Source organism: Psammomys obesus, unplaced genomic scaffold, assembly GCF_907164565.1.
Source record: "Psammomys obesus unplaced genomic scaffold, mPsaObe1.curated_primary_1811, whole genome shotgun sequence".
NCBI lineage: Eukaryota > Metazoa > Chordata > Mammalia > Rodentia > Muridae > Psammomys > Psammomys obesus.
The window spans coordinates 5,497,314-5,525,119 of record NW_026595981.1 but is presented as its reverse complement, the minus strand read 5'-3'; the positions used below and the strand labels follow the sequence as shown (position 1 = coordinate 5,525,119).

At 47.7% G+C, this 27,806-nt stretch overlaps 1 long non-coding RNA gene across 1 annotated transcript; it reads right to left on the bottom strand.

Annotated features, from left to right (window-relative positions):
• Positions 1-24,244: 24,244 nt before the first annotated feature.
• On the bottom strand, positions 24,245-26,885 carry LOC129686497 (uncharacterized). Its single transcript, XR_008721619.1, has 3 exons — positions 26,747-26,885; positions 26,517-26,597; positions 24,245-25,251 (listed from the first exon to the last, which is right to left on the bottom strand). It is a non-coding gene; the product is annotated as an uncharacterized LOC129686497 (long non-coding RNA).
• Between the last annotated feature and the right edge of the window lie 921 nt (positions 26,886-27,806).

The window sequence follows — 27,806 nt, the reverse complement described above, 5'->3', positions numbered from 1 at the left end:
TCATATGAGTATATGATGCACTTTGAGGATATTCTCATACCCCCTTCTTTTCCCTTTTCTCACCCCTCTCCTCCTGTTAGTACTCTAGCCAGTTTCATATCTACTTTTGTTACACACACACACACACACACACACACACACACACACACATATTATGTATCTATATAAAATCTAGGAACCACAAATGAGAAAAAAAAGTTGTTTGTCTAAACTTATTTAATTCACTTAATATGATTATCTCTTGTTACATCCATTTTCCTGTAAGCCATGTAATGACCTTCTTAATAGGTGAAAAAAATTTCCATGTGTCTATAAAACATTGTCCGTATCCATTCCTGTGTTGATGGACACCGAGGTTGGTTTCATGACCTAGCAGCCGTAAGCACTGATCTGTAAGTGTTGAGTCACAGTCCTCGGGTAAATGCCCATAACTGGGTCCATCTCCGTTCTGATTTCTTTGTGGCTGGACCATCCTCCCCCAGCCCCCACAACCTCTGCATATTTGTGGCAAGGGTTCCCTTTCCTCTGCGTCATCACCAGCAGTGGTTGTTTGAGACCGTGTTTCTCTCTCTCTGTGTGTGACCCTGGCCATCCTGGGGCTCTAGTTTGGGTTTGCATCTCTGACGGCCAGAGGGCGCGAGCATTTCTCACAGACGTCCACTGTTCATTTGAACTTCGTCCTTCGAGAGTCTCCCCAGCCCATCTGTTGGTTGTCCACATGTTCATTCCTATCCTGAACTCTGATCAATGGAGAAAAAGGCAGAGGCCTTTTTCTGGGCCTGGGGTAGATTTGTTTCTTTCAAAATTTTGCTTAACAAAACAAAACAAAACATCAAACTCTTACGTACATACTGGAATGCTGCTGTGACATCAGAGGAAGTGGATTTCACTAAAAACAGACCCAGGTAACCCCTCAGGGAAGCTGGCAAGGACAGAGTCCATGCTTGCTTTACAGGAGTTCCTGAGAAGGAAAGTTGAGCAACTTACAGAAAAGTTTAAAACAATTGGAGGACCTGAATTCCATGTACCCTTTCATTGCCTTAGAAGCAGTGGACGGACAGGACCTTTATTCTCATATTTTTGGTTGTGAGCCTAGCCTTTAACGGCTGAGCCATCTCTGCAGCCTAGGATCTTTTCTCAGTCTCTAAGGGTCATGATGCATGCATTTGCCTGGAGGAGGCCACGGATCTGGAAGGGACCTACCTCTGTTTGAACCCAGAGCAGAAGCCACAGGGCCATAGGCCCAATTCCTTGGTTTCCTCGATGCCTCCACCACATTACTTTCATAAGCAGCACAAGTGCCTCATCCTTCCCACACAGTCCCCAGAGTCACAAACATCACCAACCCATTGTAACTCTTGATTTTGATCTTTCCCATGTTAGCAAAAACTAAAAACCCACTGGCCATTAAGTGGGCAGTTAATACGCAAAGCTTTGAGTGGGCTGTGAAGTGTTTGATCACTGCCCAGCACTGGAGATTTAGGCCATTTGCGCTTTCCTCTTGTTCTTAAATATTTGTAACGAGTTCTTTGCTTTTTTCAGGGTTGTTTCCTTGGGAGTAGATTTGTAGCAATGAAACAAAGGCTACGGACATTATCAAGCTTTTGGTTCCTGGTGTCCAATTACTTTCAAGAAAATATGCCAACTAATACGCTCACCAGGAGCATAGAGAGCCAGCCTGCTGGATTCCTTTCTGCCGCCAAACATGTAGGTAAAGTGCAAGCTTTGGGCCGGTGACTCGGCTTAGCACGGTAAGGTGCTGGCTGCAGAGCCTGACAACTTGAGTTCAATGCCTGGAGCCCACACAGTGGCAGGAAGAAATGAAGTCCCTCCAGACTTCTGTGCTGCATGCATGTGTGTGTACACACGTACACAAATACACTGTGGCACATGTGTGCCTACACTCGCAGACACACTGTGGCATGTGTGTGCTTACACACATAGACGTGTGTACATATACATACACATATGTGTGCCTATACAAATACATAACACACACTCTGTATCACATGTGTGCCTACACACACACACACACACACACACACTGTAGCTCATTTTGTGCCTACATAGAGAGATGGAGAAGGAAGGAGAGACAGGGAGAGAACAGAGAGGGGGAGAGAGAGTATTTTAAACCTAAAGTCACAGAAAAAGAACCTTGTGAAGCTTTTGAGGTCTCAGCTGCATGTCAACCTTGAGGGGAAACGATGATACTCATCATAGCTCCCCCAAGACAGACCAGAGCAGGGCAGATTTTGAAAATAGGTTTAAAAAAAAATAAAAATAAAGGAAAAAAAAAAAGAAAATTTTAAGTGGGCCTAGGGGATAAAGCCAGTATATATCAAGGCTCTAAAGCCTTGTGGTAATTTTGTGAGAGCATGTCCTTGGCTCCTTGGTTCTGAGGAGACGTTGATGATTTCAGGAGAAGGAGCCAACGTGGCTGGCAGGGCCTAGGAGCTGGGATCCGATGAAGATTTGCCTGGCTCCCATGAAATCAGCTTTGCTTCATTCCCAGGCTCTATGAAGGAAAAAGAGAGGCTTTGAGCTTGCTACCACCCTTTAGGAGGAAACAGATCCTGGCTCCAGAGGGACCTGGCTCTATACAGCCAGGAGACACTTGCCAGCCAGTGTGCGGAGTGGAAAGAGTATTGCAGGCTGCACAGTCACGCGGCCTGTAAGCTGTATAGCTTATAAGCTCTATAAGCAAGCAGGGGTGGAGAGCAGAGTCCTACAAGACACAGTCTACTGTAGCCTAACGCCACTGGGATCACACGCAGAAGGCGCACGGGCTCAGGGGTGCTGGGACCTCACAGCCAAGGTGGCTCTTAGGGTTTCACGGAACTGTGGTCGTCTTGGTCATCTGCTCTTCTGCTTCTTGCTCCCACCACCCTCCTCCTCTCTCCACTGGGGACAAAAGCATGGCTGCTGAGTCACCACAACTGACTCTTGGCATGGTGGCTGGAGCCAGATCTTGGCCACTCTTCCAAACTGGACTTTCCAGGCATGCGGCCCTGATTCTCACAGTGCACGCCTGTGCTTTTTTATGTCGCACACTCCCTTACTATATCAAAGTTTTTCTTTGCTCAGTGCTTATCTGTGGTTGCGCGTGCCTCTACAGAACAGGCTTTTCTTTGATTTTCTCCTCAGTCTTTGTGGAAGCATTGGTTTTCAGGGACAGAATCTGATTGGCTTCTGTTGGCATCTCCCCTGGTATGTGTGTATGTGGGGGGGTGGGGAGTGGGCATGACTCTGGCCAGAGACTATGGATTCACCGACCTGGCAGACCGGTCAGTCTCTGCACCAGTTAGCTGCAGCAGGAGCAGGGTGGTGCTCATGACAAAACTTTCTATGTGCTGGGATGGGGGTTCTGATTGACATCGGAACGTCCAGTCAGAGACTTTAGGTAAGTAAGGACCTGCCCTCAGCTCCACCCCTGGGTGGGGCCTGGTGCTGCTGCTACCACGCCCCAGCAGCTGTAAGCAAGCTGTGTTCTCAGACACCAGGAGATGCTGGGTAAGCTGCTTTTCTCACTGCCTTGACGAAATATCTGATGAAAGTGGACTGGGGAGATGGCTCTGCGGTTAAGAGCACTGGCTGCTCTTCCAGAGGACCTGGGTTCAATTCCCAGCACCCACATGGCAGCTCACAGCTTTCAGTAACTTCAGTTTCAGGGGCTCTAACCCCCCTCACACAGACATGCAAGCAAAACAGCGATGCACATAAAATAAAAATAAACAAATCATTAAAAATATCCAATAAAAGCAACCTAAGGAAGGATTTCTTTTTGGCTCAGAGGGTAAAGTCCATCACGGCAGGGATGACATGGCCGCAAGAACCGGAGGCAGCTGCTCACATGGCCCCTGCAACCCGGAAGCCCAGTGTGGGGAGGGAGAGCGAGAAATGCTGGGCTCACTCTTCTGTTATTCAGTCCAGGTCTTCTAGCCCACGGGGATGGGGTGAGAACAGGGCCTACTTGCTAGTTCCACTGGCCAGAACTTCTTGGGGTCAGTCTTAGGACAAGTGTGAGAGTATTGCTCTCCCCAGACTTACTGCTTCCCTTGACTGCTGCTCACCCTTTCAGACAGGCACACGGTCCTATCTGATGGGTCTCTAAGCTGTTCTGAGCCCCCACTGCCTACTCTCCTGGCAGGTCACTGGTCGGCAGCTGCTGTGGAACCACAGATGTTCTGGAAAGCCTGCTTCCTGGAGCCCAGGCCCCAGGGCCGGAGTCATTGGCTGAGAAAACAGCTCCAGGCATCCTGGGAAAGCAGGAAGGGTCTTTGATTCTGGCTTTGGGAAAGCTCTGGCGTTGCTGCCTGGCTATGGGCAGGGCTGTGGGAAGAGCAGGCTGAGGATGAGCCTCTGGTGAGGTTGAGAGTCACCTTTTATACCCCTTTGTCCAGGGTTAGCTGCCCCTAAGAAACTGAGCATCTCTGCAGAGCCCATCATTGACCACCCTCCTGCCAGTAGTAGGAGCAGGATTCTGGCTCACCCTGTCACAGCTCCATGTGACAATTTCTTCTGTCTAGAAATTGGCCTTGCTCCCACGTGTAGCTGCAGTGGAGGATTCCAGATTGGTGTTATTTTGTGTTAACCATGTCTCCAGTATGGAATTCTGGGCCGTTCTCTGCTCCTGAAGTAACCACAGCGTGGGGATAGATTAAACTCCCCAGAAGCCACTCACAGCCTGCTTCTTTCTTCTGCAATACATGACTTCAAAAATGCCAGAGTTGGTGAGAAACTCCAAATTTGGGCTCCAAGTGTATTTCTATGTAATTTCTCAGCCAATTTATTCTCACCTCAAGGAGGTGCTTGCTGCTATACTGCCAAGGAAGGAAGGTGACCCCTGCAGCCACCAGCAAAAGTAGACACAGTTCTAGCCCGTCAGGAGGCCACCCAGAGTCAATGGACTAGATAATCTAGAAGGCTCTCAAAAAGGGGTGTGAGGGTTGGGGTGTGACTCAGTGGTAAAGTACTCAGTACCCCAAGATAAACAGGGATGACTGTGGCTAGCATGCCCTTTCTCTCTCCTCCGAAGTGCAGATAGAACGTGGCAGTTATAGTTTAAATGGGAAGCACACCTCCCCCACCCCCAGGTCGTGAGTTTAAACACTTGGTCCCCAGCCAGCGGTGTGGTTATTGGAGCGTTCTTGTGGTTTAGCTAGCAGACATAGGTTGCTGGCAGTGACATGGAAGCCTTACATACAAGAAAAGGTAACATTTTCTTTCTTCTTCTGATTCTGGCCCAAGCTCCCATTTCTTGATCCTCAAAGATGTGAGGAGGCAACTACAGGCTTCCGCTACCACAGACTGAGCCCAAACCTGCATGCCCTCCTCCTGCCTCAATGGACCACATCCCTCACCCGTGAGGAAGTCAGCCCTTCCTCCCTCAGGTTGTTTCTGTCAGGTGTTCTGTCTCAGCAACAAGGAAAGGAGCTAACGCAGCAGGCTTTGACGATAGAAGCGACCACACCTGGATCCTTAGAGCCAACTTGGAAGAGTTTCATTGAGTTTACGGTTCCGGAGGTTTAGCGTCCACAGTGGCTCAGAAAAGACAGAGCAGCAGGAGCAGATGAGCACTTATATTTCAAACCACGAGCAGGAAGCAGGAAGCACACTGGGAATGCTGTCTCTTGAAGCCTCAAAACCTGCCTCGAGTGACACACCTTCTCCAACAAGACCACACCCCCTAATCCTTCCCATGCAGTGCCACCACCTGGGGCCCGAGTATTTGAACATTTTGGCCTATGGGAGCTATTCTCATTCAAACCGCCCCTGGCCGTTATTGTCCCATTATGGAGGGGGGAAATGGAAGCAGAACCTGGCTTATCAGGGTCTAGGTATTCTTACACACATAAATAAAAAAAGACCCTGCAATATTACAAATTAAATAACCACTCCATTAATTATTACTATCATTACTATCATTATTTCTGTTGCTGGGTAGCTTTATAATGGGAGGAAAAATAAAGATCTGGCACCTTTAAGAAGCAAGGTGGATAAAGAGTTCACATAGAGGGTAGAGTGGGATGAGAGGGGCAGTACTGGGTCTTCAGAACTGGAGCCGGTTTGCTCAGGTCCCCAGGGCAGATGACCACGCCCATGAACCCCGGCTCAGATTTGAGTCTGCAGCCTGGATTGGGTGCCAGGCTCTTCTGGGAAAGCCACTGGAGTCTGACATCAACTTCAGGGCTTGTGTGGGGTCTGTCTTGTGGAAGAACTACAATTATGCCCATTATACCTGTCTTGAGTGATTCACCAGAGCCCGCGCTTACGTAGGAACATTGTTCCTTTTCATTTTTTTTTTTAAATTTACATTTTCCGGTGACTCACTGGAATTGAAAGTACAGTCTCATTGACTGGAGATGAAAAAGTGGGGCGGTTCAAAAAAAAAAAAAAAAAAAGACAAAATGTCATCAGGCGCAATGAAGACAAAATTATCTGAACCCTGTCCAGGTGATTTGGGGTTCATGTTCAGTGGGTTCAAACCTGCCTCCTCCTTCCTGAGCCTTTTGCCCCGCCACTTCCTGGAAGTGGGAGGCAGCCCTGTAATGCCATGAAGGTAGGGGGAGGCGCAATATCCTGACAGGAAGTGTGCCACCTGAATCGGAAAGGTCTTGGTTCAAGTCCCTGCTCAGACCTCCTGCTCGTTGTACGACCCTGAGCAACAGTCAGGTCTCTGAACCTCAGATCCTCGCATGTGACAGTGCCAGCTTGCAGATTGCTGGGGGCCCACCTCACACAGGTGATGTCTCGTAAAAACTTGGCAACGAGTGACGAAACACCAGTGACTATTTATTAACACATACAGCGTTTTGAATACTTTGTACACAGTGCCTTGGTCCTTAAGACAGGCTTTGTGAGTCCGTGGTCTTAACCTGATGTTGCAAATGAGGAATCCGGTCAGCTAAATGGCTTGGCCAGGGTAATGCACCCAGTCAGTGGCAGAGCTTAGTCAGGTCTCACTGACCTTGAAGTTCAGTTATAGATGGGATTTTGTCCCGACTTGTCCTCACTCCCAGTGAGACTGGCTTGTCCTTCTTATCCATCGAGGTGAACTGCTCAGAGCCAGGTCATCTCTGGCCTCTCCACTCAGCTGACCAAATAGTCCATTCAACACTGGTGGTCCTGACAGCTGCTGAGACTCAGGCCCACACCTGCAAGGTGTTCCCGGCTGCCCTTTTCCTTGGCTCACACTGACCTCTTGCCATCTCCTCCCTCTCCAGATAACCAACCGCAGCACCCCCTAGTGGAGCTCTTCTCTGCTCGACTCAGGCATGCCCCTCCTTCCCTGAACACTCCTCATCCCAGACTCCCTGTCTGTTTTCTGGTCCTACTTTCCCTCTCTGCAGGAGGCATAAGTATTGGGTCTCTGGCCACCCCAGCTGCCTGGGGTGCCTAAGAGGTTGGTGGCTCTGATGCTCCATCTCTCCTCAGGCAACACCGGAAGGAAGTTGGCTGGGAAAGCCCTTCAGGTCAGTGGGTCAGCCAACAGCCTGTCCGGGCTCTGGCCTCTTACTCATCCCCGTCGGGGTCAGGGTTGCTGGCTCATGGGATTGCCATCCTCTCCTTCCCCCTGTCAAAACAGGCTGCCTGCTGGGAGGGCGGTACATCCTGCATGGTTTACCCAGTGCCTCTATCACTTCCTGTTGACCTTAGGTTTGGGAGCTTTGGGGGTAGAGGGTCACTTTTTCTTTCTCAGAGGAAATCTCCGTGGCCCTGGGCCATATACCAAGAAGGGGAGTAAGGAGACACTGCCCGTGGTTTCCCCAGAAGCAGACTACTCCCAGAGGCTGCACAGGGCTCTGGGTGGGGAGAAGTGGTGCCGTTGGGTCCCCGGTATGAGATGTGGCTGCTCGTGATTCTGAGGGGGCAGCTTGTTACGCATCTGAGAAACACCACAGGAAGACCCCATGTGGCCAGAACATGCAATTCCATCCTCCAAGCTTTGCCGTACTTGACACTGCTGTCAAGTAGGAGTTTACAGTCTTCTCTGTGGGGACAGATATTTTGATCCCAAGATGTGTGGCTTATTGAGGAATATCACCTCACGAGAGTCTAAATCGGAAACAGTTTTATTATTCCACATTGCCCCGTTGTGACATGTTTGAGGCCAACTCTATAGCTCCCTAGTCCTTTTTCAGAGTTTGTGTTGATGCTGACTGGAAAGGCTGGTGTCCTGTTTGGAGTTCTCAGCCCCATTTTTGTTTTCAGTGCTATGTTAGCTCAGTTCTGGTGACTGTATTAGTTACTTTTTTTATACCTTTGTGGAAAAAAAAATCCTGACAAGCAGCTCACAGAAGGAAAGCTTTATTGTGGTTCACGACAGGCACGGGGTTTGGGAAAGAGCATGAGGTGTGTTGTACCCATAGCCAGGAAGGAATGAGAGAGAGAGGGAGAGAGAGAGAGGAGAGACGTGAGCTAGTGTTCAGTTCTCTTCCTTCCTCCAGGACCCTAGTTCATGGGATGGTGCTTTCCTGCCTCCTCAGTTAATCTACTCTAGAAACGCCCTATAGACATGCCCTGAGGTAACCCAAAGCCTGTGGAGCTAGCCATCAGGGATGGTGTGGCCGTGAGCACCGATTACAGGGGTCTGCTCCCACACAAGTGAAAACAGCCAGGCTGGGCTTCTGGGCCTCTTCTCTCTGCACAGGCACGGTTGGACTCTGGCTCCCTCAGGAAACACTGCTTGATCCCTGATGATGTCCTTTCATCTAGAACTTTCCTAAGGGCCCTGAGTACCTCTTTTGAAGTCATTGTAAATCTGTAGGCAATGGACTTTGTTACGAGATGTAAGGCAGCCAAGGAGCCACCTGTGGCAGGCCCATGCCAAGGCGGGTGAATTACTCCATGCAACAGACCTGGCCTAAAAGATGTTTATTGGGAGGAAAGGAAAGGAGTGAGGACCTGGGAAGGGTTAGAGGCAGCAAGAAGAACAGAGAGAGGGGTCAGAAGAGAAGGGTGCCAAGGACAGGGAGAGAACTGGAATGGCTGGCGGTGGGTGAGGGTGTAAGTAGCTGCTAGGTTTCCAGGGGCAGGCTGTGGAATCCCCTGTATGTTAACAGACTTTATGTCTGAAGCGCCATCAGGGTTTAGCAGGACAGTGGTGGCGAGTGAATGGGATGATTCTGAATTTTGTCCTTTCAGGTCTTGGCCAAAGGGGTATTGCCTGATTCTAGCCGAGTCAGAATTCCTGGGAAGTCTTCAGGAGGTGGGTGTTAGGACTGAGTTGTATCTCATGTTTTACATGCTAGATCCCCAGTCCCCATGTGGCTGGCTGTGCTTGGAGGTAGAGCTTCCAGAAGGGCAATTGTGGTTGTGTTGGTTAACAAGTATGGACAGCACCTGATAAGACACAAAGAGCTCTCTCTGCAGGCGCATGAGCCCTCCCTGAGAAGACAAGCCTACCTCCAAGGCAAAGAGAGAGACTCGCTAAAAACCAACCTCACAGCACCTTCAACTTCCCAGCCCCCAAAGCAGTAAGGACCCGTTCCCTTTCCGGCCATCCGGAGGGGTGAGGTGGCTCAGTTGGAACCAGGGACCCGGGTCTATGAGTTGGGCTTGCGCAGACCTGCCCACACTCACTTCGGGTTGGCTCCCCACAGCTTCTCCTTCCTCCTACAGCCATACAGCCCGCCAACACCCTCCCTCGCATGCTGTCAGCTCACGCCGACCCCTCCAAGGTCGTGCTCACGGGATCATGTCCTTTCCGACGACGACAAGTGGATTGCTGGTGTATTTATAACAATGACTCACACCACCTCAAATTCTGCAGGGAGAATTTGAGTTAGGAGGCATCTCCCCTGGAATCTAAAACAGTTTGTGCTCCTAACTGATTGGTGACGGTGTCATTTCCCCAAGATGGCTCATCCTCTTGATCTTGTTGCCCAGTGACTTGATAATACCCTCCACGCCACTCCCAGCCTCACCATCCTCTTGCTTAACGGGAATCTGGCTGACCCATGACCTGCCCAGCCAAACTCCTCTCCGGCATTAACCTTGAGCCAGAGATTTCATATTATACCCACGGGAAGAGCCCTCTGTGACTCCTGCCAGTGTTTGCCCGGTGGCTCAAGGAGGGGTGGGTGAGGAGTGGGGAAATCTGGAGTGCCTTCTCCTGTCTGAGGCTGCCTTCTCCACTCCTCCCTCTCTGAACCCCCAGCATCCACCAGGGCAGTCTCTGTGGCGGTGTTCTGTTTCTTGCTACTGGTGGCTTATGGAACAACACCGAAGGGACTCCGGCAGGGGTGGGCACTACCTCTTCTGCCCTTCTCCCTTTGGAACAGTCTTCCGTCTTCTCTCATAGCAGGTGGAGTCGGCTACCTCTCATGCCAGTTTCGGGGTCACTGGAATATGTGCTGTCTCCCTGAACAATTTCTCAGCAGACACCCCTGGCACATTTTGTTTCCTGAGATGGGGGTCTCAAGATACATCTTCATAAACAAAGTCTGGCAGAGGCCATGGGTAGTGGTGGCCTTGTTTTTTGGTCTCTGTCCCTACCTATAAGCTTTTCTTACACCCGGCACACTGATCTCCAGTGCTTCTATACCGGTAGGAGAAGGAGTATTGTATCCCACAGCTTGTGCTCTGGAAAATTCCCCTGCCTCACCACAGTTCATTCGTTATTTCACCCAGTCCACAGCCTCTTTTGACTCTTACCCACCTTGCCTCCCCCAGCGTGCGGGCCTTTTTCATCAGTGATTGACACCGTTCTATTCCACCCCAGCCTCCCTCCAGCTAGCCCTTCCTTTCCTTTCTTCTCTCTGCTTCTTCTGCTTCCTCCTACCTCTGGCTGACATGTGCCTCCTACCCCTTCATCCTACTGCAGTGTCTGAATTCCTAGCTGACATGCTCAAGCGATGAGGTCTCTGTAGCTTCCTGTAGCTCTGTCCTCCCTGGCTTCTGAAAATGCTAGGTCTGCTGGCCATAGACACCCTTAGACTCCATTCCCTTCTCGTTACGATGAACTTCAGCTTCCCTCTCTTCTTCATGCAACAACCATGACTGATAACTGGCTGTCCTGTTTCATGTTTCCCATCTAGTCCAATCCTCAGTACCCTCACTCTGCCTGGCTTAAAAGCCACCCAGGATTAGCTGCTCTCAGGACAGCCTGGGCTACGTGAAACTCTGTTTCCAAAACCAACTGACTAACAAACCAACCACCCAAACCACCCAACCAAATATACCTGCACGTGTGTGTGTGCATGCGTTAATGTTCTTTAAGAAGAAAAGCAATGCTCTTCTGGAAAATAAGAAAATCTCTGTGCCTGTGTAGTTTCTAACCTGCCTGGCAAAATAGACATTGATCTAATCATCAACTTACGATGTGTAAGTACTAACTAAACCAAATGCCCTGAAAAAAAAGCGGGGGGGAGATCTCAGCGGGCTGTGGTGATGCATACCTTTAATCCCAGTACTCAGGGAGACAAGGGCAGGCGAATCTCTGAGTTTGAGACTAGCCTGGTCTACAAAGCAAGTCCAGGACAGCCAGAGAAACCATGGATCTCTCCAGAGGAGCTCGAATAAGGGAATCCAGACCGGGACTGGAATACCATGTAAGTGGAGTGAGGTTATGCACACATGCTCTTCCCCTCTTTAGCAATAGGGAAGACACTCACTGCACCGGGAGAGGAAGGGCTGGTCCTGGAAGCTTTTTTTTGCCGAAAGGGACATCCCATAGGATCTGAGGAGGTGGTCCTAGCCAAAAGAAGAGAGCAGTAATAATATTACACATGCAATGGGGCTCTCTGAGCTGGGCAGGGGTGTGAAGGTTAACCTTGGAGGCAGGAGCGGTTTAGATGGCTGGAAAGCGGAGCTCAGAGAGGTGGAGTGAACACGTGGTAGGAGATGAGAGCTTGGAGCGCCTAATCCTGGGGTGCTCTTAAGCCATGCAGAGTCGGGGTACGGGGGAGCTGAGAAACAGTGGGCCCAGTGTACCCGCTAGCTAAGGGAGAAGAATGCATCACTTGTGGCAGCTCCTCAGAAGCCCTCCTTCCCCAGCCTCTCCTCCATCCTCAGAGGTAACTATCACCCTTAGCTTCTTTATATTTATACCAAATGTTTGCATCTCCAGAGAATTGGTTGTTTGGTTTTGCTGGCTTTTCTTTTTCAAACTTTATACAAATGGAAACAGAGTCTGTATTCTTTCTTCTGTGCCCATCCCCCGGTCCCCCCCTCACCTCTTTTGGTTTACTTGTCCATTCTGCTGTGTGGATGTGGTTCATTCGCCTCTTCTGCTGCTTTTCCTCACCATACACAATCTATTCTCCTGTGGCTGGACAGGTGGAGATGCTAAACCTTTTGTTTGCGTTCACCTTCCCTGCCATGCGCCTTTTCTTTTTCTCCCCCACCCCCTTTTTCCTGTTACCAACTGTTGTGCAGAGATTCCCACCTTGTGCACACGTAGGAGCCACAGGTGCCCTCTAACTGCAGATCCTGGGGAACACAGCAGCCATGGGACCATTGGCCATAAGAAATGTGTCTCTTCAAAATTTCCTAGACATCATGCAGGACAATGTGTTGCTGAAAATAAATGGTAGCAGGCTAATAATGTTTGTTATTTGCCCTATAATTTTTACGGCAGTATATGTAACCAGCTATCACAATTGATAAAGGGCACAGACAGCGGCTGGATTTTAGAATAGAATTATTTCACCTGGAGCAGGGAAGATATTAACCCTGTAAACTATCTTTGCCTTCCAGCCCCGTCCCAGGCTACCTCCCATCTATAATTCCATAAATACTTGCTTATTCTTCATCTGGGCTGCTTCCTTCTTCTGTGCCAGCCATGTGCTCCTCCCACGCTAACCCATGGCCGCTGGGTGCTTTTACCTCCTTCCTCCTCCTGTACTGTCTCCTTCCCCAGGTCCTCGCCCATGCCCAAAGCCCTGGAGCCTTAGCCACACCCACCCGCCCCGGTTGCCCTGCCCAGGTGTATCGGCTTTTTATTGGTCAAACAGGAATACGTTTTTTTTAAAGCAAGGTTACAAGCATCATTTTGGGGTATGTGAGTGTCTGCTCGCAAAAGACAGCAAGTAGACCTCGGGGAGAGAGTTAACAAGCAAATACAAAGCCCCCGTCCATGCTGTTACAGCGGCGTGTGCCCCACAGGCTCACGTGCTGGCTTGGCGCTCAGTGCGTCATGCTGAGCGATGGAGCCTTGGAGAGCTGAGGTCTGCTGCGGGGTAATCAAGCCTTGAGGGTGCCCCCTTGACGGTTTCATGGAGTGTCACCATGAGATCCTTCCCTCCTGCACACCATCCCCTCACGATGTCGTCGTCGTCCGTGTTGTAATGTGGCCCAGGAGGCCCTCACAAGAGACAGGAAGCGCTGTTTAGCTTCCTGATCACCACGAGGTTCAATGTTTCAAACGTCTCCTGTCTGTAGATTTTGTCTTCACATCTTCTGTCTCCTTTACTGGTGGTGTTTCCCAGAACTAATGGGTATGGCTCTTTATGGGTCTTAAGCATGAGTCTCTATGACTTTTCTTGAGGTACGATTGGATAATTAAAAATCGTAGATCCACAAGGCGTGGGTGGTGGCACACGCCTTTAGCCCCAGCACTCAGGGAGGCAAAGGCAGGAGGATCCCTGTGAGTTCGAGGTCAGCCTGGTCTACAAAGTGAGTCCAGGACAGCCAAGGATACACAGGAACACCCTTTCTTGAAAAACAAAAACCAAACAAAACAAATTGTAGATCCTTAACTGTTTGTTGCTACAGTTAGATGGCTTTTGCCAATGCATCTAGGCAGGTGGCCCAGTCAGTTCCTCTGTACTTTCTCAGGTACCCCTGGCTTGTTTTATAGCAAGTGCGTCTGACCTCTTTTTCATTGAGACTAGATTCATTAGCTTTCTTTGTTATAGCTCAGTAGGTTTCCTTTGTACAAATGTGGTGCCGTGTGCTTAGCCATTCTTCTGTTGGTGGGCATGCGTACTGTTTCAGGTTTCTTGGCCCCTATCCATAAAGTGGCTATACACATTTTCGTACATACCATTTTGCAGACATACACTTTCATTTCTTCTTTTAATGATTTATTTATTTTTATTTTATGTGCATTGGTGTTTTGCCCGTATGCATGTCCATTATCCATGTAATGATGTTGGATTCCCTGGAACTGGAGTTACAGATAACTGTAAGCTGCCGTGTAGGTACTAGGAATTGAATTCAGGTCCTCTGAAAGAGCAAACAGTGCTCTTAACCACTGAGTCATCTCTTTAGCCCACTCTCTTTTCACTTGGGCAAATGCCTGAAACCCTGGACCAGAGGGAAGGTGGGCACAACTTCGTTTGTTTGTCTGTTTTGACCTTTTTTGGCTTTTTCTTTGTTTATTTGGTTGGTTGATTTTTTGAGACAGGGTTTCTCTGTGTTGCCCTGGCTGTCTTGGACTTGCTTTGTAGACCACGCTGACCTCAAACTCATAAAGATCTGCTTGCCTTTGCCTCCCTGAGTGCCAGGATTAAAGGTGTGTACCACCACGCCCTGCAGTTGGCACAACATCGTAAGATCAACTATGTTTCATTTTTTCCAGCTGTTAACATGATATCTATGTCTATATTACATATACTTATTAAAAGAAACATACTAGGTGCTTTATATTCTTGAAGTCTGGGTTTTCCAACTACAGCCATCTCTACACTCCATAGCTGCTTAGCCAAGAAGCTAGAAGCCTTAGGACCTGGGAGTCAGTGACGCAGCCCAGTGTGTCTACTTAGGGCTTTTAATTCTGATCTAACACCTGCATGGAAAGTGGCCTCATCCTGTAATGCCCTGTTCCCCTTTTGGTAGAAAGCAATGCTTGCCTCACAGAGCACTTGGGAGTTTTCCCTTTTTTTCAATGTCCTTTGGAACTAGTTGCATAAGGTTGGATCATTGTTCTTCTAATGTTTCGTAAAATTAACCTTTCAAACCTTGGGCCCAGGTTTTGTGTGTTAGGGGGTAAAGAGATAGAATTTTTTTAAAACATGGATTCAATTTCTTTTTTAAAATTTTTGCTATTTTATTATCTCTGTGTCTCTCTGTTTCTGTCTCTGTTTCTCTGGTATGTGTGTGTGGCATATGTGTGCTCACACATGTGCCACAGCATGTATGTGGAAGCATGTGTGTGGGTTCTCTGCTTCTGAAGTGTGTAATCCTGGGGGTAGAACTCGGGTCATCAGACTTGGCAGACAGAACTGTCTCACTGGCCCTGAATTTCTTTAATGATTATTTTCTTATTTAGATTTTCTGTTTCTTTTTGTGGTTATTTCGATTTTCTTTCCTTGGTGCCAGGACTTCCCAATGTGGCCTTGAGTTCCCTCTGTATCACAGGCTGACCTCAAACCTGTGATCCGCTTCATTCAGTCTCCTGAGCGCCACAGGATTACAGAACTGTACCACCATGCCTGGCTAGAGCTTTCTATTTACTTCTGAGACAGTTTTGATAAAGGCTTTGGTACAGATTATTACATTTAACTTTTGGTACATTCTCCTAATATATCTATGTTTATCTGTTTATCTATACATATATAATATAAACATGAGTGTGTGTATATGGTATGAGTGTGTGTGTATGGTATAAGTAAGGCGCATACTCCAGTGTGTGTGCCTGTGAAGGACAAAGGTTGACATCAGGTGTCTTTATCATTCTCCACCTTATTTTTTGAGATAGGGCTTCTCACTAACCCTGGAGTCTGTTGGCTGGATTGGCTGATGAGAGTGCTGGGATCCTCCTGTCCCTGCCCAAGCCACCCCCTAGCCCTGTGTCCTGTGCCAGACCTACAAGCATGCACTCCACCTCCAGCTTTTTCTATGTGTGCTGGGGACCCAGACCTGGGTTCTCATGTTTGGGCAGCAAATACTTAACCATTACACTGATGAACACCCCCCAGATCTGTAAAAAGATTTGCTTATTTTGTATACATGGGTGTTTTGTCTGTCTGTCTGTCTGTGCATCCCATGCATGCCTGGTGGCTGTGGAGCTCAGAAGAGGGCATCTGATCGCTGGAACTGGAGTTAGGGAAGGGTTCTGGGAACCTCACCTGGGTTCTCTGCAAGAACAGCAAGTGCACTTAACTGCTGAGCCATCCTCCCATCCCCCCGCTTTAAAAAGACCATTTAAAATTTTTTACTGTTTGTGTGTGCATGTGCCAGTGTGCAAATGCCATGTCCAGGGGTCAAAGGGCAGCCGAAGACACCCTTGCTTACCGCCTTGTTTGAGAGTCTCGTTGTTGATTGCTGCAGCACTCTGGCCAGGGTTTCTCCTGCCTCCACTTCCCATCATGCCCTAGACGCATTGGATTACGTATGTCTGCTGTGCCTGGCTTTCACATACCTCCTAGAAATCTGAACTCAGATCTTCACGTGTGTGACAAGTGCTTTTCCCACTGAGCCATCTCTGCAGGCTGCCCGGCCCCTCTCTTCATGTTTTAAAATTATCTGTCACATCTTTCAGTTCCTAGTATTGCCAGTTTGTACCTTTTCTTACTGTGGTCTGTCAGATCAGGTATTTGTCTATTTTATTGTTATTAATGTTTTCCAAGTTTAGATTTGATGACGTCTGTGGTTTTATTTCTGTTCCTTTGTGCTGATTTCTTGGCATTTGTTCTGTCACGCTTTACATAATATCTGGAACTTGATGCTTAATACAGCAGTGTTTCCTTTTCTTCTGTGTATATTTTTATAATTACATACCACACACTTTAATATGTAGAATTTTTATCATTCACTTCTAAATGTTTTGTAGTTTTTATAACAGCTTCTTCTTCCAGCCATCTGCTGTTTAGAAGTGTGTTTTACATTCCCTAAATGCCGGATGTTTTAAAAGCCGTGTTGTGTTATCGGTTATGAATTTAAGTGAAATCTCTTGAGAGATGATGTTGGCACTTGACAATGCCTTATGTTGTCAAACAAGGTCAATTTTGAAAACACAGATTTTAAAAAACTTTTTATTGCTTCTTTGTGAATTTCACATCATGCACCCCAATCCCACTCATCTTTCTTCCTATCTGCCCTCCACCCTACAACCTCTCCTCCCAAGATAAAAATAAAATAAAATAAAAACCAGACAACAACAACAACAACAACAAAAGCATCTCATTGTGGAAGCTGCAGTGTGTCCGGGTGTGTCAGACAGTAGACCCTTTTGTCCACACATCTCTACTTTCACCTGTTGCAAGGAGTCATTGGTGTGGTTCGAGGCCTCTGGCTTCTGCTACTCTGTCAACACTGGATCCTCACGGGGCCTCCTCATGGATAGCCTGCTGTTGCCCTGTGTCATGAAGACCCTGCAGCTCTGGATGAGCAGGACTAACCCTTTCACAAGCTCCAGTGGTTCACAGATGGGGTAGATCTAAGGGTGGGCCATCTCAAAGCCCTGGATCTGGGCCTGGGGGGTAGCTGGGTTGGTCAGCCTACCAGCTGCCCTGTGCCCACACTACCAGGGCAAACTGTCCAGGCCTGACCCTGCTAGCTCACCCAGTGCCCCAGCCGGCAAGGGGGAGGGCCCGCTTTCCCACTCCCATGCCCTCGGGTGGCTCCCCGGCCTCCCTGGCACTCAGGCCAGCTAGCTCTACTGTGCTGACCAGGTGTGGCGCTGGGTCCTAGGCAGCAGCCCAGACTAGAGACCTGTGCATGGCCTTTAGTGGTAATACGAGCCACAGATACACAGATGCACAGATTCCTTCTGCTGCACGGCCACAAACCCAGACGTGGCTCTGAGTGGTAGCACGGGTTGGGGCTTCACCATGGCCTCGGGTGGCAGGTCAGGCTGCTCACATCAGGCTGTTCCTCTCCATTCCTCTCCACCCTCACTTCTGCCTCTCTTCACAGAGCTCAGACTTTCCCACTTCTCTCTTTCTGGCACAGGCTTGCCTTTTGCTGTGGCTGTGTGTGGCCGTGCTGCTGACGGGCCTCCGGGTGTCTTCCACCCACTGCCTCTGGGTTCACAGATGATTTTTGTTTTTATGGTTTTGTTTTGTTTTGTTTTTCCCCAGACTGGGTTTCTTTTCTGTGTAGCCTTGGCTGTCCTTGAACCCACAGTGCAGGCCTTTGATCCCAGTGCTTAGGGGACAGAGGCAGGCAGATCTCTGAGTTCGAGGCCAGCCTGATCTACAGAGCAAGTTCCAGAATAACTAGGACTACACAGCTTCTGGATGGAGAACCAGGTGGTGGTGGGGGGCTGGAGGTAGTGGTTTCGTTTCTCTCAGGAGCGGCTAGAGCACTTTAGGGAGAGGTCCTTGAGTGCTGGGGTGTGGAAAAGGTGTTCCACAGAGTGCTACGGTTTAGCCCTTTTAGAATGAAATCGCCAGTAGCCGTGGAGACTTTCCAAAGCCTATGGTGAGACCGAAGTGTTACAGCTCTTGGTCAAGCTGCTGTACTGAGCATGGCAGAGAGTCAGGTGGAAGCCTATGCCTGGTCAGCTTGCAGCCAAGACACAGGCCTGGGAGGGCAGGCCCAGTGAGACGCTGCCTGGCAGGGGATAAATGGTCTCAGGCAGTCATGGGGGAAGTCTGGTGGGATCTCACAGCAACAGAGCCAGCTGGCAGCACATTTATTTGAAACCAGGGATTTACAAACCTTGGGCAGAGGAGGGGATTTTGAAGGTGAATGTGTTTGACTCCGTGGGGTCAGGGGGTCAGGGACACTTGGTTTACATGTAATGCCTCATTTTCCATGCAGTAGCACACAGTACTATGTCCTCCTTCTTGTAGTAGGAGAATATAGTACCTAATTATCCTACGTACAGGTCACTGCCTAAGACTAGCATCCGTAGCACGGTGGGGCGTTTCTAGGAATTGGTAGCTAGCTGAGCCTGTTTCCTTATCAGGAAGGGGTCTGGCCTGTAATCTTCCCTGAGGGCTGTGTGATGCTCTTGACAAAAGCTGGGGTCACCCAGATGAGGGGGTTAGGGGGCTTTTAGAACCTTGCTGAGAAAAGGGGAGTTCACGGTCATAGACCGAGCGCCAACAAGCGGCCTTCCAGAGACGTCAGACTTCAAACTAATCCAGCAAAGCCCCACAGTCTTAAAAAAAAGGGTCACGGGCCGACAAGGCTGTCCACCACAGAAGCCTATTGACCCGAGTGTAACCCCTGGAATCCACATAAAGGTGGAAGGAGAGAACCAGCTCCACACATTGTCCTCTGAACTCTACATACATGTTGCAGCCCGGTACATACATGTGTGTGCACACACAATAATAACAAGAGCCGGGCAGTTCCTGAGGAAAATGCCTGAAGCAGATGATCTTTAATTTCCATGTACACACACACACACACACACACACACACACACACGCACACGCACACGCACACGCACACACAGGTCCATACTCTCTAGCTGTTGCAGGTTTTTTTCAGTTATTCTGAAAATTTTAATAAGTACGTTTTTTGTCATATATTAGCTAAATACATGTCTTCCTTTTAGTAATATTTACCTAGGGGCTGGAGAAACGCCTCAGCGGTTAGAAGCGTTTGCTGATCGTGTGCGGGCCAGTCCCGGGTTTGGTTTCCAGCACCCACATGGTGGCTTATAACCGTCTGCAGCCAGGGGACCTGATGCCCTCTTTTGACCTCCTTAGGTACTTTCGTATGTGGGGTTCACAGACATACACGCAGGCAAAACACTCGTATACGTAAAACAAATAAATAAATGTAAAACAGTTTTACCTAGTTTCTCTTTCTCTTTCTAGCTTGTGTTTTGTGTGTGTGCATGCTGCGAGCGTGCTCCAGAGCCACAGAGGCCAGGAAAGAGTCCCTTAGCCGGAAGTCCAGTCAGTTGTAAACTGACCAGCTGGGAACTGACCGATCTTCTGCAAGTACAGCGAGTGGTTCTAACTGCTAAGCTGCCTTTTCAGCCTCCAACAGCTCATCTTTCTGTTATTTAAAAAATTCCACACTCTTCTGAGTCCTTGCGTTTTAAGTGTGTCCTTTATAAATACAGAACACATACGGCTTTTCATTCTAGTCAAAGGATTCCTGCCTCTTCAGAGAAGGATTTAGGGTTTTGAAGTGTGCTTTGGGGCCTAGTATGACGGCTCACATCTGCCATCTCAGCGCTTAGAAGCCTGAGGCAGGAGATTCACCACACGTCTGAGGCTCACTTGGGCTACAGAGTGAGACCCAAGTCTCTCGTGAAAAAACAATAAGAACTCAACAGTGCAGTGGTCACTGGTGTGTTTGGGGGAGATTCGATCTAACAAGGTAACACACACTCATTCTCTTTGTACTCTTTGTGAATGATACATCCCATATGATGCTGTTACTGTGATTTTTCTGCCTCAGCTTATGTAGTTTTCCGGTTTCTCTTTATACTTTAATTTTAGTATTATTAAATTGTTAAATGTAATAATCATTGCTTTATGTATCAAAACTTATTTAGACTTACTCAGATTTTTATATCAATTTACTAACCACAGCTTGTTTCTAACTCCTTTTTTAGAAAAATATTTTTAAAATGTGTGTGTCTGTGTATGGGTGTACATGTGAGCGCATACCCCCCGTGTGTGTGTGTGTGTGTGTGTGTGTGTGTGTGTGTGTGTAAGCGTGTAAGCATGTGCCTACGGTGGCCCAAAGAGGGTACTGGGTCCCTTGAAACTGGAGTTGCATGTAGATAGGAGCTGCCCAGCACGGATTACAGAACCTGAACTTGGGTCTTCTCCAAGAGCCTCGGCTCACATGCCACACGTGTCACGGCCGAGCCGGCTCTCCAGCCCCCTAACTCCTTTGTCGATATTTAATTTCTTCCTCGTTAGAGTTTTTTGTTTTTTTTTTTTTTTTAAGTTATAGACCGGATGATAAGCTCTTAGTCTCAGCTTGGATGAGGGCGGCGTCATTGTTTTTCTGTATATTCTGAGGAGAGAATTTCTGGCCGACTGCCTTTTGCTTCGAGCAGTTTGGGGGTGTTTGCTCTTGGCCCCTGTGTCTGTTGGTGCTGAGCGAGAACCGCTGCCGGCCTACATTTGCAGCCTGACCTTTCTGTGTGGGCGCCACACATCGAGGGTGACACGCGTTACCCCTGAATGGTTAATGATAGATAGCATCCTGTTCTCCAGAAGTCTCCCGGCCAGCAGGCCACAGCAGGCTCCCACCTCTAACTGCAGTACACCGGGTGGGCTTTTATTCTCCCCTTACAAGACTCACTGTGCTTCCTGTAGCTCATGAGTCATGGTTTCTGGAGAGTTTGTTAAAAGTCCCTTTTTAAAGAAAAAAAAAAAACACCCAGGAAATGAGAAGTTAATAACTCTATCATCGAGTTAATGCACTCTTTTTATCAAACGATCTGACTGGCTCATACCCTCCCGAGCTCCCGTGGCTATTGTCAGGAATCATCAGACATGGAAGATGGACATTTTCTGAGACCTCAGTTCTCTGGGGCTTGCCTCAGCCCTTAGTATGTTTGCTCTTATTGGGTATCATGCATGTGACCTGTGCCTGGTATCTCAGGGAGACAGAGGCAGGAGACAGAGGCGGGAGACTGTGGGTTTTGAACCAGCATGAGCTTCATAGTGAGAAAACTACTTTCTTAAAAAAAAAAAAAAGTATATGGAGCAAGCACCAATAGTATAAAATATATTAAAGAATGGTCCCAGCCTCCAGTTAACAATAGCAAAGTCTAGCTCCCGCAACTTATGCTCTCCCTTTGGCCTCTGTTCAAATACATCCCGTCCCATCCCCATGCCTCCATCAATCCTTCTCTCCTCTCTTCCCTTCCATTGTCCTTCCCCCCTCTCTTATTCTCCCTCTCGCCATCTCCCCTTTTCTTTCTCTCTCCCTGTCCATTTTCTCTTAAAAAGAGAATTTCATTATGTTGTCCAATCTGGTCTCTGAAGACCTCCTTTGGCCTCTGCCTCTCAAGTGCTGGGCCTACAGGCATGTGCCATCATCACATCTGGCTTTTCTTTATCTCTAAAATATCCATCTCAAAGAGACACAGCAATGTAACAATGTAACGCTATTCTAAATATTCTATTGCATAAGATGCAGTAAGAAAAATTCAGGGAAGAGCTGTCTTCCCTGCTCACAACTTGCATCTTCTGCTCTAACTCATTTATTGAGTTTTTTTTTTTTTTAATTCTAGAGACTCCTAAGATATATTCCTAATATTTTAAGTTGATCTTCTCCCAAATAGCCTCCTTATCTATCTTCCTTCCTTTCTCTTTTCCTTCTTTCTTTTTTTTTTTTTTTTTCCTGAGACTGGGTTTCTCTGTGTAGCCCTGGATGTCCTGGAACTTAGCTGATACGTAGCTGGTTCGTATGGTGTTTGTCCGAATGTCAAGCTTTGGGCAGGAAGATGGAGTCTCTTGCTGACTCTGGCTGGCTCCTGCTTACTCGGCTTGCCATCTGGGGTTATGAGTTCATCTGGAGCAGCCTGAGCTTGCTCTCCAGAGCACTTCTGATCTCCAGGATCCCTGCCTTGACACTGATCGTTACACATTTGTGTCTGGAGTCCCTGGACCCCTGGGAGAGGGAGATCAAAAGCTTCCTACCCAAGGAGGTGAAGACCAAGGTGACAGTTCCCAGGGAGGCGTTTTCCTTTACCCTGTCCTCTTCTCTTCACCTCTCCTCCCCGGTCCCTGTCTCATGGAAGCACAGCATTAACACCAAAGCACGTTTCTTCGATGCTTAGTTTTTTTCTCTGCTTTTGGTCCCTGAGGCTTTCCTTCCTTGAGCTGTCAGCGCTGGCTTTCAAAGTGTATCAACTTCACTAGCTCCTTCTTAGCTGTGCGGGGAGCCCTCCAAGACTGCAGTGGATGTAGCAAACCTCAGATGTAGCGAACCCTCCCTCACCCAAGTGCTCCGCTTCGAGATGGACAGCAAAGCCAGCACAGACATCCTCTTCCTGCCTCTCAGATTTATCACAGGTCTGTCCTTATCTCAGGCTGCAGCAACGCCAGCTTCATTTCTTCCCTTACAAAGAGGACAACTGTCACATTTTCGCTCGCAGGAAAGCACGTCACAGCTCACACCTACTCTCTCTGCACGTCCTTATCCTGGCCACTATCACTGCGCTTGTGGTCTGGGGCTGTGACGAAGCAAAATTAGGGTGGCTTGCCCATCGGCGCTGCGATACTGTCACAGCCCATCTGATAACCAAGACTCAGTGAGTAACGGTCATCAGCCTAGACCGTGCTGATGTTCTAGAGACACGGGTAAGGAGGGGCCAGGGTGGCTTGAGAATTCCATCACACGCCTCGGCGGATCCTGCAGCCTGAAACTTCTGAGCCATTTAGCTCTGGAATTTCCTATTTAGCATTTTAATTTTTCTTACACCTCATTTGTTTGGGCGTGTGGATTCTGAGCACCCGCTCCCCCTCAGTGGACTTGCTGCCTGTAGTTGCTGTGCCGCTTGCTGGCACACCCCTTTAATATCAGGTGGATGAACCCGTGAAGCAGAAAACCACAGATGGGAGGGGGAGGGGCTAGTGTGTATTTCATCCAGGATTTTTATGTCTTTATTTGTGTTTCCGGGTTAATGATTCATATTTCCAAGACTTCCCCGGGTGGTTTTGTTAGTCATCTTGACCCTTTCGCCTGTCATAATGTCTGATGTCTGACATGGGAAGGCGTTATTAATACTTGAACCTAGGGCCTTGCATATGCTAGGGGTTTCCTTGACCTACACCCCCAGCTCTCTTCTTATACTAAAACCTTTATTTTACATGTGTGTACGTGTGGGTGTGTGCATGGTATAGATTTGTGCATGTGTGCTCACTCCTGCGGGCACACGTAGAGGCCGGAGGATGGCGTCAGAGTATCTTCCCTAGTCATACCTCCACATCATTTTTTGAGTCAGGGTTTCTTCTCACTGAAGAACACTGAAGCTCAGTGTTCTGGTCAAGGCTGGCTGGTGAGCCCCTGGGACCCTCCTGTCTCTGTTCCCAGTGCTGAGGTTATAGGCGCATGCTGCCGTGTCTGGCTTTTGCAGGGATGGTGGGATCTGAACTGGGGCCCGCAGCTTGGGCACCAAGCCGTTCCCCCACTGAGTGGTCTCTGCAACCTCCCTCCCTCCTATTGTTTTTGAGATGGAATGTCAGGCTGGGCTTGAACTCAGCCTGTGGTCCAGACAGGCCTTGAACCTGATTCCCCTGCCTCAGACTGACTCCAGAGTGGCTGTGGTTGAAGGTGTCCCTAGGCCTGGCTTTAAATTAATACTCTGTTCTTCTGCTCTTCTTTCTTTCTCCTGATGATGGGGACTCTTAAGCCTTTCAGCCTTCCCTGGTGCTCAGCACAGAGCCTTACACACAGTCAGCTTTTTTTTTTTTTTTTTTTAATACATGAGGTTCTTTTTATTATAAATCATTACAAGCTGCAGTTTGGACCCACACCCCCCTCCGCTGAAGCGGTGAGAGCTGAGAGCCTCGTGCTCAGGTTAATTGGGTGATTTAAAGATTCTTGTCCCTCCCAGCATGCCCAAGGCAGGGGTGATTCCTGCCTGGCAAGCATCTATTGGTCAAAATGCTACATTTTGAATTGACTGGCTATAGGAAGGTCCCCAAACCATTAATGGTCTGGTGTCCCTCCCTAGGAACACCAGATTCCTAGTTTCCTAGCAACTGTATCTCTAGTGGGTGGGAAAAAATGCAGTAGGACGGTCCTTCCCCTCAGGGCATTACTGGACTGCTCTACCTAGCTAGCCTTAGTTCAGGCCTTAAACTTTAATAACAACTGCTGATTTTTAATCTTTTGGTCTCTCATTTCCTCCTTTACCATGATCATTGGGTCTTCCAGATATGACCCCTTGTATTCTGTAGATTTATCTTTTTATAATGGGATCTGAGTACCATTAGTATATTGCTACCAAACATTTTTTTTTATGCGAGCCATCAAGCAATTTAAAATACAAGGCCCAAAGATAAAAAAAAATCAAAATGAGTAGGGGTCCCTTCAGGGTGGATATAGGGGTAGTAAGCCAAAGAGAACTATTATCCTTTTTTTTTCTCTAGTGTCTTTCTAGGCTTTTAGTCCAGTTACTGCAATATTAGTTTTCGTTTCAGCTAAGCAGATGCCCAAGATAATAGCTAATGTCAGGGAGCCAGCCCCTTTTGACTTAACATTTCAGCCTGCTAGGTGGGATTTTGGTGAAGATCCATCTTCTGGAGCTTCTTCAGTTATGACAATTGGACCATTGGCATCAGGGGCTAGGGAGGCCGAAATGCCAGTCAAAGGCTGGGCAATGGGGCAGTCACAAGCATCTGGTTAGTTGATCCACCCGAAGAGGCAGGGAGCAACCATGTCAGTTTCCAGGAAGTCCAGATTTCAGCTTGCAGTCCATAGCTGACCCTGGAACAGAGTCAAACAGGTGAAAATCTGCTGAGACAAATTCAGACTGGAGATAGAAGTTAAAATTTGTCTATTAAGTGGGAAAGACCAGGGAAAATCTCATCTGCAATCCCTTTGAGCTATGCCAGATCCAGGTCACATCCTGAAACTCTTATGATTTTTTTTGGTACACAAAAGGAAAATATATATTCAGCAAATCTAATATAACATTCTGGGAGTAACAGGTAAAACTGCATCCCACTGAATGAGTATCAGTTAGCTGTTTGTTTTATAACTTTATAAACAACTTAAGTGTGTCCATGGTCTGGAACTCTAACACTTCTTCTGTGGGCATAGCTGTTGGTAATCAGCCACCAATGGAGCTTGGCCATTTTTCATACATTCAGCATCTACTTTTAGCTCGCATCTCCATGTCATGCTGGAAATTTAGACAGAAATACATTAATGGCTCTCCTGCTAAACCCTGGATGCTTAGACTTTCCTTGACAAAGCAACTAGAAGAAATAGGTATAAGATATTTTTGTGTCAAAGTCTGTCTCAGAAATGGCAGATATTAAGAATACTATAGTAAAGGCTATGGCTTTTGGGTCAGATATACACATTAAATAGATGTTTTTAGCATGATGAGAAGTACCTTTAAATCTATCTTTAGAAAACAACCAAAGGAAATTAAAATTTCAAGCTGGTGACTGAATAATAAGCAGTCAGTGCTCCATTAACTTATCAGAACTCTATTGATCAATGCCAAAACTTCTGAAATCTTATAAGCACAACAGTAGCAAAGAGGGAAAATCTAAAAATATCTCCCATTTTTTATATGCTTTAAAATATTTTTATATCATTATAACTTACACTTATATACCTTAAAACATTTAGACTCTCTAGTCTTTTTTGCATTTATTAACCCTGAAACATTTTCCCAGACCAAATAACACTCTCTAGATTTTTACAACCTAAGCTCCATATTTTTTTTATCCATTTATTTATCTTAAGACACAGGCAACTAACATAAATCGTTGTGAGCAAGGCAAGCCTGTTTTCCTTTCTGAATAAGAGATCTAGTACCTAGTAGTTCTAACTAGCTAATGAACTGATCAATGAGCTAACAGTGGATCTAATTGTCTGCTCTCTAGCTGCAAAGCTACCATAAGCTTAGCATAGCCATTAAGGTGATCAGAGACCTGAGAAGGATAAATTATAAGATAAATAAATATACCAATCCATGTGCCAATCAAAATTACAGAGATGACTAGTTAGTTCATCACCTAGGCAGTGTCCCTGGCTCCTGTGATCTTATGACATCATGAGCAGAGGCGGTCCAGCTAGGCACAGATGAGAGACTGCTTCTGTGGAAAGAGGAACATGAGAGATTGACTTCACCTTGCCTTTCACAATGTGAAACAATAGCTCTCCAAGTGTCCATGGCTTTGTCCACAGTTTAGGCTGGGCCCTAGCAATGGGCCAGTTGAGGCAGTATTGTCCAGTGGTAGCATACCAAATCCAGAGTTACAGCCATCTGTCGTTGTGCCCAAATCTTCTCGGGATTTTGGGACTTTCTGTTGTAATAAACTTACACATGTTAAAATGCCATATTCATCAGATCTCTGACCAACTTGAGGGCCAGCATGTCTGAGTTACTCTTTGTCTATCTTTATCAACTGCTCTAAACACAGTCAGCTTTTAAGAAATGTGGGTGGGGAGAGTTGAAAGAGTAAATTCGACCAATGAGGAGCTTGGGGCAGAAACCGAAAGTGGCTGAAGTTTCCAGAAGATTGGTGCTGGTTAGGTGGATTCCAGGAGGACACCTCTCACTCACTCATGATGCTTTCTACAGATTGGTTCACAGATTAGCAAGACCCTCCTGTGATTATTGGAGCGTGTGCTTGTACCTGACAATCTTTTCTTCAGGTTCCTGGATAACACAAAGCCCAGAGTCCCATGCCTGATGATCCCAGAGTGGTCCTTGGTGGCAGGTGAGGTTGTAGGAGTGAGAGAAGGGGAGGCACAGAGTGAGGCCAACAAGGACAGAAATGCCCTATGAGTTTCTGTGCGGCCTTCTTGTGACCTGTGGGGCCAGTGATCTCCACTCCCTCCTTTTCTTACATTAAACTTGGACTCTGACTTGCTATGAACTAGCTGCTTTAGCTTTAGTTCTTTTACTATCAAAGAACAGAGAATCTTGGCTTAACTAGAGCCTTCCCCTGGCTTTCTGGGAGCTGGACTGAGAGGCAGTGGGAAGAGCCCTGAGCTGGGAAACAGGATCCCTTAGCTTCTGGCCATCCATCATTCGCCTTCTCTGGACTCAACTGAAGAGGACGACATTTATGAACCTCGCCATGCATAAAGGTCATGCATAGCTCAGCTATGAGGTCATGTGTGGCTGATGTCACATGTGGCTGGTGTCATGTGTGGCCCAGCTATGATGTCACGTGTGGCTCAGCCTTGATGTCACATGTGGCTCTGCTATGCATTTGTGCATTTTCTTCCCCCATGTTCATGTTTTCCATGTGTGAATCCTGCTTCTGATCTCTGTTCTTTTTCTTCTCTTTGAGGAA